Source organism: Pleurodeles waltl, chromosome 8 (genome assembly GCF_031143425.1).
Source record: "Pleurodeles waltl isolate 20211129_DDA chromosome 8, aPleWal1.hap1.20221129, whole genome shotgun sequence".
Taxonomy (NCBI): Eukaryota; Metazoa; Chordata; class Amphibia; order Caudata; family Salamandridae; genus Pleurodeles; species Pleurodeles waltl.
In genome coordinates, this window is record NC_090447.1 from 192,464,253 (window position 1) to 192,483,569 (window position 19,317).

The following is a 19,317-nucleotide window of genomic DNA, read 5'->3' on the forward strand; positions in this document are numbered from 1 at the left end:
GATGGTCTAAACACAACTTTTGTGGTGAATTAATGAGTCACAATGGTATTGTGCAAGCGCAAGTCCTATCCTCACCGCTGACAACCAATTTTATGTGTGTGTTTGTGCCTGTGTGACATAAAGTGTTTAATGTATTTTTCTACTACTTTTAACTTTTAAAAGCCTTATTCAGGGGTATTTTATTTCTTTGGGCTCTTTGGGGTATTTTTAAAGTTTATTATTTTCCTAACATCACTGCTTTACTGGTGATCATTGTGTGTAAAGGGCAGGGCATAGGTTGACTTAGGCATATTTTGGGTATGTTTGTGCAGTACTTTCCCTGCAATGCTTTTGTTGGGGAGGAGGAGTTGCCAGTCAGGATAGGGCAGTCATGTTCTCTTTATTTCCATGCCACCATTCTCATTGTTTGCCATGAGAGATAGGCAGCCATTTTGCCTTTGAATTCCATGCCTCCTTCTATGTAGACCATGTGCTAAGTGCTCCTGCTTGTGCTGCTGACCAACAATACAAGTGAAGAAGGTGGCTACCAAGAAGCAATTTTCTTCCAAAAAAAGCAGCCAGTGAGGTGAAGAAGCCCATTGTCGCCACAAGCATCAAGCAAAGCATCCTTTTCTAGCAGCATGGCATACCTGCTGCACCCTGTTCTAGACAGGTAGATGCTGGGAGGACGATCATCCCCTGTTTAAAACGGGCACCACCACCATAACCAAGGTAGGTGTCTCTCAGTGATACATTGACTGCAGTCAGGGCTGTCAGCAGTGAATCCACAATTGAATTGCCCCAGCAGCAAACTGAATTTACACATGAAACTAAGCAGGATTTAGAGTCTGCTACACCTGAGATAGCAGAGGCAGAAGCAGAGCAGGATGGTGAGCTTGTTGCACAGCAGGATTTTGTCACTGCTCTTCCATTAGACACATTAATTTTGATATCTCCTCTGAGGAAAAGAAAGAGCAGAACTCTATCTTTTCCAATGCCACCCTCTGATAGGAGACCCACACAAGAGGCAAAGAAGAGGAAGATTTCAGAGAGAATACCTAGAAGTGAACAAGATGAACTAGTGACTGTTTATGTGGAGAGTGTCACAGAGGAAATACAGATCACTTCTATTCAACTGCTCTGAGTCATGTAGTATCACCAACACCATCTTGTTCCATCTTTTCAAGAACCCACAACCTAGCACCAACCACATCTCTACTTCAGTTATAGCACATCCTAGGGAAAGGGAAATGCAACTCTCTTGCTGCTTCATTACAAGTTCTCTTGGTATTGGCTTCATAAGAATGTTCTCCTCCCTAATTTTGGACTTCTTTACCAAAAATGTTACAGTTGCTGCACGTCAGTGCATCATGGTAAACGAGGTGAACATAACTGTACTGGGGAACAACTGGCCCTTCTGAAAAACCAACATGTAGTGGTTTGGGAAGTGCACCTTAAAAGGACACCTATCATCAAGACAAGAGGTGTTGTTTAACAGATAGGAGATGGAGATGAGGAAGATGTCAGTGTCAAGCAAAGCAGCCCTGTGACTGTTGCTCATTGTGTGTAGTCATCACCAGTAGCTCACATGTGGAAGTATTAGGTCTGTGTTCCACAAAGAGTTGGCATACTAACAAACCCATAAGCTATTCCATTTGTAAAAGTAAACCTGACCACAATATCAGTGTTTGCATAACTTCATTTTTCTTTGGTAGATGGAGAAGGAGTTTATGAAATATGTGGGAACCCTCTGTCTAAATGAAAGGTTTCAAGCCAGACCTATATTTTAACTGTTGCTGTTCTAGCACTGAATTTGTTGGGAAAGCAATAAAGAAGAACGCTTTTCAGTCCATCCACCTCACAATAAATATAGGGACCAGTTGTCAAGCTACAGATTACATGTGCATCACTGGATACTGGGTCTCCTTCAAAGAAGTTAAGCAAAGAACAGCCAATGGTCTAACTGTTGCTGATGCTCTTCAAGGCATTTATCGGCGTGCCACAGTTGTAATGTTCTACATGGTGGAAGTACATATAGCTGTCAACATCCTTGAAAAAATCAATAAGAAAGTCTACAAATAGCAAAACCCTGGGGACTCAGCAGTGGATTAATTCCAGCTGACAAAGGCAGTAATACTGTCAAAGTCATTGCTGATGGAGGATACTTCAAAGTGCTAGGTTTAGTTCATTGCATCAACCTCATTATTCCAGACTTCTTTAAAAAAAAAGTAGTCAATAATGTACTTATTGTGCATTTCAGGCATTCCTTCAAAGTCCAAAAGCAGTTGAGGATTATTCAGCGTGCTAATCGAATCCCTGTGATGGCCCTCATTCAGGAGGTCCCAACCTTTTGAAAATACATTCCGTAACTCGTGCCCTCGCCATGCAGTTTTTTCATAATTTTGTTTTTTTACTGCAAGTATTACAATGATATGATTAGTGATGGTATCAAAGATGACATGAGAAAGACCTATGTTTCGCCATTCAAACATTTATATTCTAAGGACAACTCCCACTCTTCTTTAGTATAGCTATTGCCTAGCCACTCGTATCTGCTCACAGCAAGATGTTTCAAGCATATTGTGAAATGAAAAGTGGAAATGGGCAGATTTATAATGCCATGTACGAGCCATACTGTTGATGGACTTTTTGCAACTGTGAAAGGCAAATTTTCTAACTTTTCTATATGAAGCATGGTGAAACCTGCTTCCCTTTTAGCCATCATCTGTTGCTCCCTGGATAAATTAAAAGCAGCAAACAAGTCGCTACTGTTAATCTATTTACATAGAACGCGGCCATCTTTCAGAACCTGTAACATCCAACCTACCTACATGATGGAACGCAGCTGATTTTGTCCATAGTGTAAAAAGGACATGTCATTCTAAATTATAGCTATCGCAGATGACACTATGTTATTCAGGGTGTTTATTCTGTTGGGTAGAGTATTCATGCCATTATTGACAACAGCTAAAGCCTTTTCGAAATGTTCCTTATCTATTTGTCTTAAACGTGCAGCTGCCTCCATTTGAGAAAGCTTCCAGATCTCATTGTATAAGGCATACAGAAATCATTTAGATTGTGGCTTCCTGGGACCTAAGAAGAAATCTTGTAAGTCTGCAGAGAGCGTATTAAGATGTTCTTTAACTGCTGCTAAGGTGTTAGTCTGTAACTATTGTTGGCACACTTTACCCACACTGTATGTGGTAACTATACCCAAGTGTTGACCCAATACAAAGCGAGGGTCTGGCCGGCTAATCTTGAAACCCTCTAAGGAATTAACAAAATGCCCTGACACCCATTTCTGTCTATTGGCCACAATAACTACTCACTGGGACTGGAAAGTGAAGAATTATAAGTATCAGCCTGAACCTTTGCATCTAATTTTTCCTCAGTGATATTTAGAAAGGATTGCCAATTCGTAGACTTGGCCGGTACGGGAATACTGGGCACATTATTTTCCTTCATTTTTGCCAATCCTAGACAGGATGTCTGTTGAACTATTGTTATTTAAAAATATCATTTGAACAGGAATAAGGCATGCTCTAAACAAAGTTTCCCTACCCTGAATTTGCCAATCTTGTGTTCGCCATTCACTTTTTACATCAATAGTGTTCTTCTAGTATTTGTATCCTTCAAATGCAGGTTGGGAAACAAAGGAATCTAAATATCAATTTAGTGTTTGTTAGCCAAATCTTCCTAATTTTACAGTGTGGCAACTTGAAATAGCATGACTGCATTTCTAATGTTATGCCCATAAAAATATGCACATTTATCTGAATAATGCTTTAGGCTCCCCACAGGCGGAGTTGAACAGTGTTCCCACTGTGTGTAGTTAAATACTGAACTATGCCTTGTTGCTCAGTGCAGGTAGTAATGTCTCCAATTATTATGACAGAACATTTCCCCATAATTCTTTGTGTTAGTATACAAATCATCACTTTCAAATGCACTATAATCCTGCAGCTCAGCAAGCATTAAATCAACTGATTTTACACCCAAGTCATCAGAAACAGCAGGTGTAATGACATCAGTAATTGAAATTTTAAATACATATGGAATTTGAATGACCTCTGTAAGCCCATATATATCAAATGGAACTTTATCCTAAACAATCCCATCTGGAATTGGTACAGCTAAAAGGTTCACAAGGGACAAGTCTCTTTGGACCTTATGTGAGGAAAGATATCGAGTTAGAACTTTATCTACTGGCTCGACAGAAGAGCGTTCAGGAAGATAATGGCCATTCATAAAGAGAAAGAAAATAGTCACAAAACCAATCCATAACAGAAAGGCTAGCAAATGTCAGAAGTATCCACAGGTAATTCCATGGATAACCTAAATAGTTAGTTTTAAGCCATATGTTCAGCTTAGGTGTCTTTGAAACATTTTCAGTTGCAGGTGCAGATGAAGTTGAAGAAAAGTTATCAAAGTTGATGAAATAACCAGAAGCAGTTTCTGCAAACACATGAGCTGGTGAAATACTGGTGGATGGATCCACTTCACATGGAGGTTCTGTCAGGGAGACCAGATCTTCGGGGCCTGCGCACGTTCCCAACATGTCCACCACCAGACAGCTCCAAAGCTCCGATAGAAATATCACAGAGCCTGAGAGAGTCCAAGTGAGGGAAGAGGGGATTAGGTGGGGAACAGCTGGGAAGGAGACCTGTAAGAAGCAAAAGGTTAAACAACACAATATCAAGATATAATCACATTGACTTTCAATAGACTATGGTTCTAGGAGTTCTCATACTGTAACCATGGATAACCTAAGAAGTGACTATAACTAGACCTTAAAGAATCTGAAATGATCGCGCACGCTGTTGCCGATCTGAACATCAAGTTTTACATGCGAGAAATTAATCGCACACGCTGCTGATTCAAACAAGAATATGCAAATGCCATGAAATGATCGAGCACGTTGTTGCCGATCTGAACATCAAGTTTTACATGCAAGAAATGAATCGCGCACACTGCCGATTCAAACAAGAATATGCAAATGCCATGAAATTGTCGAGCAAGCTGTTGCCGATCGGAACATCAAGTTTTACATGCAAGAAATGAATCGCGCACACTGCTGATTCAAACAAGAATATTCAAATACTATAAAATGATCGCGCAAGCTGTTGCCGATCTGTACTTCAAGTTTTAAATGCAAGAAATGAATCGCGCATACTGCCGATTCAAACAACAATATGCACATGCACATGCCATGAAATGATCGCACAAGCTGTTGCCGATCTGAATGCCAATGTTTACATGAGAGCAATGAATCGCGCACTCTGAAAGTTTCACCAATAGGCCCAAAACTCAAGAGTCTTTGAGAACGGGGTCGGGAGCCCAGCCCGACCTCTGCCTTACCACCCTGCTCAAGGATCACCAATATAATGCGGGGCAGGCCTGGAACATCAAGTTAGGCCTCCGGAACAGGAGCTCAGGAAGTTGCTGCTGCTCTGCACCGGGACCTCTGAATAGTGAGCACGTGGAGCTGAGCTGGCTCCCTTATATAGAGTCTGGTCCAGCCCACAAACCACACCCAGTCATGCTGCAGGGAAAGCTTCTAGAAGGTCCTAGAAAGGGTCCACACCCTAACACACTCAGTAAGCCTGCAGCAATACCTTGCAAATGAACAGTTATTGCAAACACCATTAATAATGTTTTGCAAGATTAAACTCTGCAATGGAAAGGTTAACATACTGCATATAAACACAATGCATGAATTATGCTCTTGCATAAAGACTGGGTTTTTGCATTTTTGTCGCCTGTAGAGCGCGCACTGTCCTGATGTTGACAGGTTCATAGTAGACGATGTCTGTTTGTGTTGCGTTGGAGTAGAAGACAGTCACATCTTGGCCAGTTGTTGTCAGTGGATAACAGGATAACAGGAATCAGCAGAAGCTCATTCTCGCCATCCCCATGCTCGAGGAGGCATGTGTAGCATCGTTGTACATGCTGGTGTAGTCAGAAGAGTTTTTTTTTCTTCTTTGAAGAGGTATGTCCTGTTGGGTAGTGAGAGGGGACCAGGAACTACCCATGGGACCTCTGAGTGTACCCTGCAGGATCAGCCACATGGTGTAGTTTGATGTCAATGGAGACAAATCTTTTTGCCTTAGAACCTGGACCGGTGCTCTGTAGGATGGGCCAGATTCCTTCTTCAAAGCAATCTTCTCATGAACCAGATCCCCGACTTTAAGAATCCAGCCTGTAGAAATTGGTGGCAAATCCCTTATTGCTAAGGTGGCAGCACTATTGGATGAATTATCATCACAAAATTGCTGAAGCTCCTGTAAGACAGTGAGATATTCATTTATGTCAAAAGGTGTATCTGCTGCCACCAAACCAGGGCCATCTAGATCTTGACATACCTAGGTATCCCAAAGAGGTCCTTGTGAGAAGTGTGTCTTACCAAGGACCGTTTTGGCAGATTATTCAGTGCTGTCTGGACCCCATATAGGTGATGAAGCCAACTGCAACCTGAACCTAATACTCTAGCTGTTAAGGACTGCTTTAGATCTTGATTCCTCCTCTCCTCAACCAAATTATCCTCAGGATGATAGGGTGAGGACTAATGGAGTTCAACACCCATCATCTACATGGTGTCCCTAAATGCCTTAGATGCAAATGTAGGGACCTGATCTGAATGGAATTATGCAACCGCATATGTACCGATACAGATCAGCAAGTCTTTTGTAACAGTTAGAGCGTCAGCTGATCACTATGGGCATTCCCACAGAAATCTAGAACAAGAATCTACAGCAACTAAGATGTATTTGTATGCACCATCAGGTTGTAAGGGACCACAATGGTCCAGGTACACACATATTGGTGGCCTACTAGACACTAAGAGGGATCTCTGAAGAGGAGGTTTGATGTTTGAGCCCTTAATCCTTTGGCATCATTTGGGGATCACTTGATTTCCAACCTCAGGAATTGTTGCAAGGCACTGATGTGGTATGAATATTTTGTAGGGTATGCTTTTGGGAGAGGCTTGCCTTCAGACGAGGCTTTCACAGCAGCCAAACTTTCATTATCCAATCTCGTCTTGGAACGAGTCACTGTAGCAACAGAACCTGTAACTACTGCAGATTTGGCTGCTTCATCAGCCAAAGTGTTGCCAATAACGTGTACACCTACACTTTGGTGGCCCAATGTATGGACTACATGAGCATCAGGTAGCTTATCCTTAAGATCAGCTACCCCCCCCCCAGAGTTCTGTGTTCTATGGTGTTCCCCTTTGAGTCTCTGAACCGGTTAAGTCACCAATGATTAAGATAATCATTGTAGAACTGGACACAGTAGTACCAATCACAGATAATCAGTGGGAGTTGTCCCAAATCTGTATGTTCTAGTGCTAGAATAAGGGCTTTAAGTTCAGCCAGCTGAGCTGTGCAGTCCCCCAGGGTCTGTGTGTGGGTATTGTGAGGGTGGAATATACCATCCTTCATCACTCTACTCACAACTGCACAAGAGACTGAATACTGATGTTTAATACCTACAGCTGGTTGTGCTGAACCATCAGTGTAAATGACAGTATGCATTCTGTCAATTGGCAAGATGTTGAGAGGTGCAGGGTACTCCTGCTCGTACTGGAGAATTTCTTTTGTTTGATATTTTGAATAAAAGATGTATTCAACATTGGTGGCAGTCAGGGAGGTTGCCCACTGATTCCAGCGTGGATGTAATGCTTTAGCATTAGGAATACAAGCTTTGGTGACGGCCTCTAAGGCTGGCACCGGTGTAATGACAATAATGTATTTCCCTTGGGCAAGTGGTCTCTCCTTGATGACAGCCATCTGTACCACAGTCAGAATTTTTTCTGTGGGTGCAAAACGTTGTTCCACATTGAAATATAAATGTGATTTATATGCTATGGGCACCGTGCCGCCTTCTTTAAAGGTGACATAAGTGTACCCAATAGCACCAGCGATTATTCTAATTACCAAATTTGTTTTTTGGCACGTGTGTGTAAATGTTTTGCTTCTAGCATGTCCTGTTGCAATCCTCTAAGGATGCATGTGTGTTCAACTATCTAGTGTCCGCTTGAGAAATCTGGGCATAATAGGTCATAGAGTGGCGTGATGCATTGTACATAGTCAGGAATGTACGTTCTGCCAAATTGAAGAAACCAAGTAAGGACTGCAGTCTCTCAATAGTGTTTGGTGGTTGGAGTTGGGACCATTTTTGTAAAAAGTACAGGGCCAGGCTCTTGCCCACATTTGATTGCTAATATTCCAGGAATAATACAAAAGAAAGGCTATTTTAGTTTTCTTAAAATTGAATTTGTAGCCAAGGGCTGCGAATCCTAGAACGATCTGATTGACCCTGATTAGATGAATGTTGAGGTTGTCATCTGTGAGAAATATATCATCCACATAGGACAATGCCTCGGAGTCAATAAAATGCACTATTGATGTTACATTGGCTGAGAACAGCCCTGGGCTGTTCTTTTAGCCTTGGGGCAAATGACAGAAGCGTTTTTGTGAGATGAATGAGAATGCACTCAGGTACCGACTTTTATGTGCTAAGTTCTCGCAGAAGAAACCATTGGAAATATCCAAGCTTGTTTTTTATTTTTTACGAACTAAGGGCCAGATGTAGCAAGTTCTGAATTTGCGATTTGGAAATTGCGAGTCGGTGCGACTCGCAATTTCCGAATCGCAAATTCGGATGCAGAACGGTGTCTCAGACACCGTCTGCGAATCGCTATGGGGCCGCAAAGACCCACCTCATTAGTAGTAATGAGGTGGGTTGCAGTTTGCGACCCCATAGCGATTCCCTGCACTCACAGGGATGGTGGCCTGCTGGAGACAGCAGACCTCCATGTCTGTGACTGGTTTTTAAATAAAGCAGTTTTTTATTTTTGTATTGCAGCACGTTTTCCTTAAAGGAAAACGAGTTGCAATACAAAAAAAATAACGAAACCTTTTGGTTTCGTTTTTTCAGAGCAAGCACTGGTCCATTGGACCACTGCCTGCTCTGCAAAAAATTTGTTGGCAACATTCACAAAGGGGAAGGGGTTCCATGGGGACCCCTTCCCTTTTGCGAATGGGTTACCACCAGTGTGACGCTGGTGGTGACTGCGAATTGCTTTGCGACCGCGTTCGAGGTCACAAAGCAATTTAGCATCACGGTGCGAGTCGCAAATAGGAAGGGGACACCCCTTGCTATATGCGAGTCGCATTCACACTTTGCGAGTCGGTAACGACTCGCAAAATGTGAATGTGCATCGCGATGTGCATTTTGCATGCTGCAAACGATTTTCGCAGTTTGCACCATGCAAAATGCTACGTACATCTGGCCCTTAGTTGTTAATTAGAGATGTGCTGTGTGAATTTTGTATTGCATAGGTACGTGTGTGACTGTTTAAGTGTCTGTAGTTTAAGACTATTCTATATGAATGGTCTGGTTTTGCAACAGAGAATAACAAGTTATTAATTGCAGAGACACAGGGCTCAATTACACTCTAGTACTCGAACTTATTCGAGCTCAGTGAGAATCTTCCTCACTAGAGCTTTAGCTTAGTGTTTAACAGGATAGTGGGGCTGTGGCTGGGGTGTAGACCTAATTGGTATTATATGGTAATGAGAATCCTTATAACCTACATGCTTGCGCTAAAGGCCAGTTGACAGTTGACAGCGTAGGCTTGTTTTACTGCTTCTGGAACAAGGTCAGAGAAAGGAGGCAAAATGACATCTTCCCCATGTGGGACCTTACAGACGTGATCAGGAGGCCAGTCTCTTTCAGCCAACAGGATATCACAACTAAGTTCATCCCAGAATATTACACTAATAGTGCGCTCTATGTCTCCCTCAATTTGGGTATTTAAATCATAAACCCTATCGGATGGGAGAACGCGCACCATCTGCATTCTCAACTGAAATAAAGTCGCTAGTTGCTGTCGCATCCAGATCATCTTTCAGACTCTGGCGAAATATCGGGACTTGTGCTGCGCTGTCCAGCAGGGTCACTGCCCATGTCTTGTTCTTCAGCAATGTTCTCAAGTTTGCTGGCGTTTTTATTTGATATAGCTGCCAACTTTTTCTTTTTAAATTGTGGCTTTTGGTGTGGGGACTAGTCTTCTTTCTTGTCTGAAGACCACTGTAAGTCTTGTTTCTGTTTCACATAGTCAGGACGCTGCTCTGACCGGCCAACTCTATCGCTATGTCTATCCATTGCATCCTGAAAGGAAGGAGAGGGACGTGAATCAGTATATCAGTAAGGAGCTTTTTTATTTTCTCTATTTCTGAGATTGTATCTCCTTTTTGAAATTTCAGGGTGTGGATAGTCTGCTCTCTGACTTCTCCTCTCCTCTCTTTTTTTTGTTTTTGTTTATCCCAGCGCTTTTTAGAACCCTCCTGTGCTTGTTTAGCACCTTCCTTAGCGGTGGTAGTCTGAATTTCAGGCTTTTTCAGCTTGGCTTCCAAACTATCCCATCCTATACTAGTATAGGTGTCAGAAATCATTTTCGGTAGCTGTTTCTCCTGCTCCAAGTGTGGAGTCTCCTGGAACCGCTGGCGTATAGCCAACGCTACCCCTTTAATATTACTGAGTATTATTGAGGAGTCTGCGTCAAAGTTACACATTAATTTCATCCCCAAATCTAGGGCTGGTGCAGCCCTGTGTTCATTCTGAATTTGTTTTAACAACTCTGGTAAATTGGCAAGTGTCAGGGTACCATGCGTGATAGTGTGTATTGCAACGAAGACTGTACCCCATGTGGTGCAGTCGCTCACTGAGGGAACCATTCCGAATGGCAAGCACATTTTGAGAATTCTGTGTTTCTCCTGTGGTCCCGTATGGGGGAACACAGCTTCCAGCTGATAAGTTTTCTGGGCTATCCAGAATGGGATTTTCTCTCATTCCGTGGGCACCTTGCCCATGACAGAATGTACTGTTTGTGGATTAATCCCAATAAGGTCCAATGGGTATCCATCGGGTGCTGGTGGTGCTGGACGTGCTGGTGTTGTGTTCAAAGTTCGCATTACGAACTGAACAAGTCATCTGTATAAGTTACTATCTCATTGTAAAGATTGCGCAAATCAGCTGTCTGCATGTTTTGTACACCGGGGTGTGGTGTATATGTGGCAAACTTTGGCCACGTTGGTCCGTCATTAACTTAGGGACCTAATCTAATATGTTTTATTACATATGGTAGGGCGCCATTAAATCAGTTGTAATGTTGTTGATAAGTAATCAGTATTTTAAGATACTACTATGCTTGGTACTGGTGTGGTACGTTTGCAACTCTGTATGTGTGGAATGCATATGTTGTAGAGACTTCCTCAGGAGAGGTGACCCAAGAATAGAACTTTCTGTTTGGGAAGCTTCATGAGCTTCTACAATGAATGTGACATCCCTGCCCGCATCCGTTAAGCCATGCGCTATTAGATGTAGTGTAAGTGTATGTCTGACATTCCCAGGAAAGTCTATGGCGTTAGCCATATTATGAAATAGGTAAAGAGATGGAACCCAAAATGGAGAGAAAGTCCTTTTAAGAGTTCCAGCTCAAACAACCTACAGCCTATTTAGGTGTTCCCTGTTCAGCTGAGGAGGAGTTTCCCCAATACCACGGACAACTCTGTATAATGGTACTTAGGGTAACTGTTGTGTGTGATACAGAGATACTCAGGGCATCCGGAAATTAGTGTCAAAACACCATCGTTGGTGGTGCCATGTCGTAGTTGGACTCTTGCTCTAGGCAAGACTGCTGGTTTAGGGATGACAGTACTTTTGTTTGTAGGTGACTAGGACAATCCTACAACAAGCCGCAACTGTCGTCCCAACCCTCCCGGCTCACAAGCAATAACTCACCAACCACCCAGACAGTAAAAGGTGATTTCTGGCAACCTTTACACATGGAATCTAGAGTGCGACATCTCAGGGGAGTCGTGGTTAAATAGAGATTACCCTTTTCTCACACGAGCAATAAGTCTCAGTCACACAAAGTTTTCAATAGGCTTTATTAATAAGACTGTAATCTACTGTAAAATACATGAGCTACAATGATTAGGATAATGAACAATGCAAGAACCAGAATGGTAAAGATGAGAGTCGTGAATACAAAGACCCCCACCATCTTGCAATAAACATGCAATGTAAAATATCCCTAATACCCTAGCATGATGCACCTAATATCTAACCTAAAGAGAGCTAGGTGTGATAATCATATTCTGCTAATACCAGGTCCATGAGAAGAGCCCCCAAAACCCTCATTACCTTGGAATGAGGTCTCTAGATCACACTCCGTGTGGACACGAAGGCTAAGTCTGTATCAAGACGACGTGTAGCATAGATAGCATTGATGGCATCTGGTAGGAATCCCTCTGATAACCTTGCCTGCGTATATTTATACAGATCTTGTAGGACCCCTGATACAGGTATGTTCCCAAACAATAGATAAGAAGGCATGCTTGGGCAGCAATTATATAAACAATTCCCTCCAAAAGTACATAATGTTTGTGTTTCATGTTAGTGGGAAAGGGACATGATGTGAATACCTATGTATATCACTTGTCTTTGACGCTGATAGTGATGCCTTCACAGAGTGGCACTGATAATGTGAAATCAAAACATCTTCCTAACTATAAACATAGCAGCCATTTTGGAAGAAATAATTAAACACATGCGTTAAAACAGAGAGAGCTAAGTAGGTTAAAAGTCACTAGGTGATGGGGGCACAGGTCTGCAAGCCAAAAGGCTAAACAGACTCCTGATTATCAATAAAACTAAATGGGATTTCCTACATTACCTCATGTTAAAAAACCCTGGAAATTCACAAAAAAACAAAGGTTAAAGTGATGTTGTAGCTAGGTTAAAATGTCAGCTAAAGCATAACGTTTTAACATTTAAAAAAACACTGAAATTCACAAATTATGGTTAACTAAATGAACTATACCTCAAATTGTCATCATACACTGCTTATGAACTGACATATTTCAACACTCATTATATGTTCTATGACATCATTGATAACATCACTGATCACAACTGAAATTACATAATTGGTGACAACACTGTGTCTGGTGTGCCCTGTGTTGTAAAATATTGTTTATTTCAGCCATTCCCGTGCTGAAATATACTAGTGATAAAGACCATGGGTACGCTGAGTGTAATGTAAGACATGTACAGGCTTCTGATGGACCTGGACTGCCTTAAAGTTTCAGGACTTCTGTTTGATTCTAGGCAGAATGAGAAAATATTTGGTGGTGTCATGTTTCCCTATAGTTCTTGGGTTGCCCAGAAAAAAAAAGATTTGTTCTAAAAGGATGTCAGGAGAAGCTATCACTAGGGCCGATTTGGGACCCAAAAGCAGCCCAGATGTTTCTTTTTGTTATACCAAAACAAAGTAGGATTGAACAAAGTAGGATTGCTGCAAAGAGGATGAGGTTTTTATCCCTATTTGCTGCCTTTTTTCATCTTCCATTTCACTTGACTTTCTCCTGGCCTCTCATAGTTTCTTTGATCCCTCTCCTCTTTTCTCTAACCATAACATATTTATGCCACATCCCTGCCTTTCTTCTTCTTCCTCCAATTACCCTTGTCCTTACTTCCTCGTTCCTCATCATCTTTCTCTCCATCTCCTTTTCCTTGCTTACCTCAATTTCTTCCCTAATTTCCTACCTTGTGCAATCCTCTTTCCTCCTCTTGTCAATCATTCTTATTTTTTTATCACTATCTGTTCTTCTCTGTCTTTTATCTCCTTTCTCCTGCCTCGTTGCCCAGCTTCACGTGCATTGCCCTTTCTCCTCTCTAGCTCTCCTCTCTCCTCATTCCTTTTAAAAGCATAGCCAGATAGAGATGGACTGCCAATGAAGCCTGTATTTAAGTGACAATGGGTGAAGCAGAAGACCACATAAGGTAAGACCATAATGAGCAGACTTGAACCCGGACACCTCAGTTGCCACTCTCACTCAATATGGAGGTCGGAGACTAACCATGCCCATGCACAGGTGAACTCACATGAACCTTTTTCTTCCACCTGCTTCATGGCTTTAACATCAGTAAAGAAGGAGCAAAGCAGAGGTCTGAGCTCACATGTGCAGTACAACAGTGGGCCAGTACACCCTGGCAGTCCACTTGGAAGGCCAATCTCAAAACAGTCTTGTTGTCTGCACACAAAGCATTTTAGAAAGGTGATGTAGAATACTTTACAGAATCTGTAAATAAACAGCTTATTCCAAATAACATAGCATATAGGACCACAAAGCATAGCATAACAAAATATGACATACATAAGGTAAGAAAGCAACACACAATGCAGTATAATAAATAATGCAGCATTGCGTAGAATAGCAAAATAACTTTCTTTGGGAAAAGTGTCATTGTGCAGTTGGGATTGAGTACTACACACTGGTTCTAGTAGATGGAGCAAAATAACTTCAATAGCTCAGCAGTTCTGTGTCAGCATGGTCTAGAGAAGCCCAGGAGAACCAACATCTTGCAGTTCTTGTGTCTGTGGCGTAACATGGGACTAGTCTGGTGAGGGAGACGGCGTGTCTTTTGCAGGTGTGTGGAGACAGCAATACAGGGTTTTTCAGTCAGTGGGTCGCTATATTTAGTAAGTTTCTTTAAAGGGGTGACTGATGCCCTTTCATTCTAGACTGGAAGGGGGGATGCCACCACATTGTATGCCACTACAGTGTATGCCTCTTCATTGTATGCCACTCTACTGTACGCTATTATAAAGCATGCCACTATAATGTACTTCACTCCACTGTATGCCACTCCACTGAATGCCATTGCACTCTACGCTATTACACTCTACCTCCCTCCATTGTACTTCACTCCATTCTTCACCACTCCATTGTATGCTACTGTACTATTCGCCAATCCACTCGATGCCACTGCACTCGACAACACTCCACTGTAGCACTTTAAAACATGCCTCTTGCCGCCCATTGCAGCCTGTAGTGCCATTGTAAACTGCCAATTCAACCTAGCAAAATAAACCTTTTTCCAGGCCTAAACCTTCCTTTTAAATACACATTTGGGATGGTGCATTGTATTTAGAAAGTAGGACATGTGAGCCTAGGTTTTACATGTCCAGATAGTGAAAAACTCATAAGTTATATTTTCACTGTTGTTAGGGGTGGGTTTTATGAAAACTCTGTGAGATTCTGCAGAGTTCCACGAACGGGTGGAAATCGGCATGTCACTCTACTTGCACTGATTTTTAGAGGCAGGAGCTTGTTCCACACTGAAAAATCAGTGCAAATGGCACCATGCGGCTCTCCAGAAAGCACTGCTGCTCAAGTTCATTTTACTGCAGCTTGAGTACATTTTCTACTCGAACAGCAGCTTTTTCACACCAAAGGACATGACTACGCTCGCCTGCCTGTGTTGGAAAAATCTTGCTGGGTTCCCTCCAAGCCAGAAAATCACGTAGGGGAAGCCAATAATCGATTGCGTTTGCCAATTTACTGGTGGTTGGCAGAAATTGGCTGGAACCCTGTACTACAAGCATAAAGTGGAGTGGCCAAAACTCAACCAACTCTGCCAGTGGAGTGACATTTATAGCCCACACCTAACTGTTGGAAGGCATATCTCTCCCCTTGGGTAACACTGGGCTAGGTTTACTTATTATGTTTAATAAGGGTTATCTTTTTAATGGGAGGAGCGAGAAATATCATGTTTGGGCTCAAATAATTGTACTTTCAAACCCTCTCAAATTGTAAGGTTGTATTTTAAGATGCAACTCTGAAAATGGCACTTTTAGAAAACAGTAGTTTTCTTGTCCTAACCATTTGGTGCCTGCTGCCAGTGTCCTGGGTCACATGACTGCAGATGGCTGTGCTGTTGGGCTTTGTGTAATCTGTCCAAACAGTAAGACAAAGGGGTACTAGATGTTTGCAGGACGGGCAAATCTGCTATGATGGTTAGGGTGGAGCGATTCCCTGCTCCACTTATATTTCAAATGGCTGCCTCCAGCACACAGACATAAAGGAGCCAAACACTAGTCTTTTGACTCCCCAGACTAATTGGAGCCTAGCAGGGAAAAGGAAGATCTTTTCAGAACCAGATGTGGGGGATGCCAGGATCGCACCCCAACTGTTTACGGCTGGCACCATGTATTATATTAGACCTCCTAAACCACCTCTTCATTTCACTCTTGAACCTGTGGACACTACAGAAGGAGGACTGCCTTGTTCCCCAGAGGACTGCCTTGCTGCATGAGGCCTGCTTTGTTCCCCGGAGGACTGTCCTGCTGCTTAAGGTGTAGCTTGTTCTCTGAGAAGGAAGACTGGACCTGTTCCCTTCAACCCAGGCTAACCTGAGTAACTTCAGGGCTCAATTTGCTGACTTACTCTCCTGAGCTATAGGGAAATAACAAGCTCCATAGGCCTCCCTGCAACTGCCCAGCTAAGCTGCTGCGACTGGACCTGAATAAACCCTCCTGGCCTTTGCTAGAGGGAGTCCCTGATCCCCAATAGGTGCCTCCCAAGGTCCTGGACCCTTGGCTGGTGTCAGAGTGCACTCCTTTACAGGTTAAGGTGCAATCTTGAAATTCTGGGCTCTTTGAAACAACAAACTGGCCTGTTTGTGCCAAGACTCAGCCACCAGTGACGCAAAGCTCAGGTAATCCTGACTCTTCGCACTAGAGCAACTGCCAGCTGTCACAACTCTATCTTGTTCCCTTTGTGCTGTGGGTTTTACATGTTTGGCTCATGCCATCCTTCCCTTGTGGTGCCTCCCTCTCTCAAGCACTCCACGGCCCCTCTCCAAGAAAGCTTAAACCATTGAACCTCTTGTACTGCTGTTTTTCAATTTTAGTCTGTTTTTGCACCTGCAAGGTCAATAACGTGTCTTTTGGGCAAGTAAAGATATCCACTCTGACCCACGGAATAGTTCCATTATGCACTTGTGCTTTCCATTACATTTTGTTAATTATTTTCAACTGCCGTTTCTACCCGCCCCCTGCAAGGCCTCATATCTGTTATGTGTAACATATGATTTTCCACGGGTTCATTGAATTATTCCATATTTCCATGTGGGACAGGTGCCTTCTGAAACAGTCTCTTCTCTAAGCATAAATACTCTACCTAAACCTGCATCAGTACTTGACCTCATTACAATCCAGCACAAGAATCGTCCCTGCACTCGGCTTTGAGTTGCCCAGAACTTCCAGCACTCCAGTATTCCAAGCCTTACTGATGATCCAGTGATCCAGGCTTTTGCAAAGCTTTTTGTGCCTTCCTTCATGATCCATGATTCTGCCTCTTCTTGGGCTTCGTGCACCACAGCCTCCTGTCATCTTGGGATTCCACTTAAAGTGCTAGACAAGGCTAAGTACTTTACCCTCAGGTTAGTGCTCACTAATCCATAGTTTAGTAGATAATTCCAAGACTGATTTTTAGGAAGGCTTGAGCACATCTTTTTATTTTGGACATTGTTGGAGTATTAACCCCCATAAGGCCCAGCTCTCCAGACTGTTCTCACTGCAGCACTCCAAACTTAAAAGTACCGGAACTGAAGACTTTGCTACTGTATGTCTTGACAAGTTGTATTTAGCATTTGTTTAGAAACTCCAAGAGCCTGAATTTATATTCAAGTTTCAATCTTAACATTGTATGTTATAGAGTGCCAGAAAATTCTAGTTTGTTCTTGAACGTCTTCCTGCTCTCTCTTCAGCAATATTTGTGAAGAGGTCTGTAAGTGTACATTATATTGTAAACAATTGTTAGAACAATCTGAGTTAAGAACTGGTGATAAACCCTGCTTCTTGTTGCCTCTAGTGCTCTGCACCTGCATCTATACTAGCAAGGTCCAGGGAGTTCCGACCCTACTAGGCAATGGGACAAGACAGCAGAGTAGCCGCAGTGACACAAGTTCATCTGTTCTTGTGTTATCCCATTCCCCTCTTCTTACTGGAGGCCTTTGTTCAGTCCCTGTCCGGGGAAGGGATTGGAGGTCCAGCATCATCTCTGCAGTTGCAACCAAGTGAGTGCATGACACCAGTAATGCAAAATCTGCACTTTGCACTACAGCAATGACCACCCTCAGTGACTGACAATGCAAAGCTCCAGCAAAGACAGTTCCTGGCGCCTGAACAGAGCTTCGCGCTACAGCGATGACCATCCATGACACCCTGCATGTTCTTTGAAAAAAAGTAACAACCATCTGGGAACACATGCCCTGCTCCTCATGACTTTCTCCCACATGAACTTGACTCTTTGCACCTTTGAGAAGGTAACTTTTTCAGTGGGAATAACCTGGATCCTTGATCTTGCTTATGCTCCATCATGGTTGACTTTAACTTGGTCTTTACCCGATCTAGTGAAAAGAGAAAAACCCCTAGGGGAGACACACCATCAATCTACTACTCATACACACAGTAAGAATCCACAGTTTTTATAAAGGAAACTATATTAAAAAGATAATTTAATAATTATTTCCATAAAAACTCATAAAAACCCTATACAAGGTATATATAGATATATCGAAAAAGCACCACATAAAAACGGGAGACACAACACATACGTATTCCCTAGTCTATTGTTTTTGTGCTGTCTGCAATTTGGTATACACTGTCCCATAGAGTATAGTTCCAAATCTTTATAGGGCAGTTCCAATAGGTCCAGCAACTTTGACAGGCGTCAACGTGTTTCAGTGGTATCTAACTCCTTTTGACCACCTTCTTCAGGACAAATTGATATCCTCCCTTCATCATTATCATGGTCATTCACAGCTAAAAACATGTAGAAAAGGAAATATATTTAAAACCCAATACCCCTCTATATTAAATATACACACTCCATACTGTCACCACCAACCTTACATACCTATAATCAATACTGTAGTAAGGGCATAACTACCAATCTAGCATAGTTCCTTTATCAAAACATCCCTATTGTAAACCATCCCTCCATTCATTCAAGGACATAATGCATTACATGTCACGTAATTCACATCTCACCGAGATACTCTGAGGTTATTGTTCTTTTTCCAAGGGCGTTCTTTATTCAGCCCTATTCCCAGGTGCGAGTGGTTTCTGTGTAAATAAAGCAATAGTATTATACTCCCCTCACATCAGTGGGGTTCTGTCTTATGTGAGTTCACTTGTGATTCAAACAGGGTCAAGCCCCCATACCTTCACCATTACCGACACCAACTATATAGTGTGTAGCAGGACAGTTGCCCAAAGTTGTGCATTTCACATTCTACTTTATGTATTCAGTGGTTACCTAGCGTGTTCCTAGAGGCTTACCCTTATTCTTCCGATTTTTATTTTTACTCTCCACGTAGCAGAACAATCCCTGGTTTCTTATATCTCGGATCTATAAACCAGCAGATAAACATTGAGCTCCGGTCCTCTACCAATCACTATAAATATAAGTAGCACCT